Source organism: Acipenser ruthenus, chromosome 14 (assembly GCF_902713425.1).
Source record: "Acipenser ruthenus chromosome 14, fAciRut3.2 maternal haplotype, whole genome shotgun sequence".
Taxonomy (NCBI): domain Eukaryota; kingdom Metazoa; phylum Chordata; class Actinopteri; order Acipenseriformes; family Acipenseridae; genus Acipenser; species Acipenser ruthenus.
The window spans coordinates 25,344,615-25,347,871 of NC_081202.1; positions in this window are offsets into that span (position 1 = coordinate 25,344,615).

A 3,257-nucleotide genomic window follows, 5' to 3' on the forward strand; every position below is an offset into this window, starting at 1 on the left:
TCTATTCAGGGTTAGCCATGTATTTAATAAAGGGGCTTTATTGCAACAAATGCTGCACTTCCTGGCACAGGTTTTTAATGTTTTGCCAGACTGGCCAGATTGTTAAATATTTGTATTGACTTTGACATTGTTATTTTGTTAAATATTTGAATTCACTTTGACAATGTTATTAAGGCTTCTCAATGGTCAACACTAAAGCTTGCCTATTTCTTTATCCGTTTTCAAAACGTATGTTTAAATCAAAAAAATTTCTTACTTTCGGAGCAACAGTGCATGGAACTAAAGATTGTCTGGTGTGTGTTTTGCTTTGATTTAAGTAACACAATATATAAAACCTTTTCCTACTGGAAACTTAAATAAAAAAAGACACCCCACCCTTTCTACTTTAACAGAGAGCATGTTAAAGCTATCACATGGCTGGACCCGATCTCCCCCTTAAACTCAGATGACCAAGTTGGGCTTGTAATACTTTTCAGATCAGGTTTAACTGTGAATCACTTTATAATCCTCCTCTTTTAATATGAATCCTATGGTCCAACAAAATGCTCTGGGGCCTATAGAGTTTAACCACTGCAAAAGCCTCCAGCCAGGTGGTCATGTACATCTTGGCTCACAGAAACAGCAAGGGGATTGCTTCATCAATGGCTGACCTACAGAACAGTATTTCATTTTCTGATTAGCCACAGTACTTTTTGGATGGTAAGTGCAGTATTTCTTCTGCACAATGGAGGCAACAGATGTGTGGAAAGTAACAACTAGGACTGTAAAAGATTAAACAGTAAATACAAATCTTAAATGGTATAGTAATGTTTGATTTATTCCTTTGACAGACCTCAAATCACTGCATGAAAAATGTATCATGCAAAGGAAATCATAGCATAAATGACATCTGTTTCTCAAATTTTTGGGGGGTAATTTCATTTAATTTGGTACCAAGTATAGATTTTCATAGATTGAATTTTCAATGAATATTCTAACATTAAAAAATATGTTCATCCCAGCACTGAGCATGTTACTGGCAGCTCAGTATCAAGACTGGAGAACCATTCAGTACAGCCTTTCACAGCAGAAGTTGTTGCTGTTAAAATTGCAGAAATCATCAAGATATATATTTTTTTCCCACATTAAAAAAAGTTACATTTATAATAATATATTTTTGTGAGTGTTTGCATACAGCAACTAAATTATCTTGGTGCCAGGACCTTAGACCATAGTCTTTTGACCACTCTCTTTACATATTTACCCCAGGGAATTGGAGACATGGATTTGGTAGCATCCCACCATATTTTCAGCTGTTTCTGAACAATATTTTAAAAAAAAAATACATTTGTCACTGCTGCCATATTCAGTACATTCTGTCTGGTTTGCATTGCCCTGATTGTCTGGGTCTATGAAGCAAAGATGATGCATTGTAGACTGTGAAATCGCATGTAAATAAGAAGAATCAGGGATCAGAGATTGGGGATTTTTATAGAAACTCACAGTCGGGGATGAGGAATACTGCATTTACCAGTCTCCGCTCTAACCGAGGAGTTTAAGTGTGCCAAGGTCCGACTGGAAATGACATTAGTAGAGCCATGCGACAAATGTGTAAGGGAGGCAGCACCTGTGTTGAAAACTGGAAGAAAGTGGGCAGCAAAGAAAGCTGTGGAAGTTGCAAAGGCTGCCCTTCGAATCGATGATTATCATGGGGCAAGTTTAGCATGGAAGAGGGGGTCTTGGTCTCAGTTCAGCTCCTCCTACATGGCACAAGGCAGCCCCAGCTCAACTGAGAAAGCTGGTAGTCAACGAGGTGCAAAAGCAGAAGGTGAGGATGAGGTGCGTAAAGGCCGTTTCCCAGGCCAAGCAGGGAGAATGGATGAGATGGGAGAGTGTGGAACAACGCAAGATCGGCTGGCAAGACCTATGGACAATGGAACAGAGCAGGATCAGTTTCCTCATCAGGTCAACATATGATGTTCTCTCATCACCACAGAACCTAAACCTCTGGGTAGGAGAGGATCCCTCATGTCCTTTGTGTTCATCACCTGCAACATTAAGGCACATTTTGACAGGATGAAAAGTGGGTCATAGCCAAGAACAGTTTACTTGGTGACATAACCAGGTGCTGTGATGTTTGGCCTTAGCATTGGAAGACAAGCGTAACATGACCAATAAGTTGCCACCAGTGCCATCAAAACATTACACACAAAAGACAACATTCCTCTGCCCAGGAGAGCAACCACCAAGAAAAGGTTAAAACCAAGCCTCGCCCAGGACAACTGGAAGCTGCTAGAGACTGGATAATGCTTGCAGATGTTGGTCAACAGCTTATTTTGGTGACAGCCGAGTTCAAATCAGCATGAAGTTTTAACATCTACTCTCATGTAATTGGCAGCAGTGTGGAGTAATGATTAGGGCTCTGGACACTTGACTGGAGGGTTGTGGGTTCAATCCCAGGTGGGGGACACTGCTGCTGTACCCTTGAGCAAGGTACTTTACCTAAATTGCTGCAGTAAAAACCCAACTGTATAAATGGGTAATTGTATGTAAAAGAATAATGTGAAATAATGTATAATGTGATATCTTGTAACAATTGTAATTCACCCTGGATAAGGGCATCTGCAAAGAAATAAATTATATATATATATATATATATATATATATATATATATATATATATATATATATATATATATATGTCTATATATATATATAGACACACACATATACAGGGCCGGCGCTAGCTACCCGCAGACCCAGACCACCACGTGGGGCCCCGAGGTTGTGGGTTTATTTGTACAATACTATACGATTAAACCCACATTACCATGCAATGTATTACAAATATGAATTTAAAAATATGATTTTTTTTTTTTAGTTTTATATATTGACATGCAGCATACCATAGGTTTTAAAATATGCAACAACAAAAAAAAACTATTATTTTTATATTAAATCATATACATACAGTATATTTGTTTTGTGATTTCATGGGGCGTTTGTTGAGGCTGTAAGGATAGCATAGAGGAAGTAGCAACAAGCTTTTTAGTGCAACAGAGGCAGACAAAGAGAGCCCGGACTTAGGATAGAAGGCGAGCCGATGGCCCGGACTTAGAGGTGGGCTTGGAGGGGCCCGGACTTGAAGTTAGGATAGGAAAAGATCCCCGACTGATGAGCCGCCTTTATATAGGACTGGGCTGAAGCCTCAAGGATCTGAAAACACATAAAAGGGCTCTGACTCGGAAGAGGCGCCTCTCGGGGCGAAGGAAAGTCTG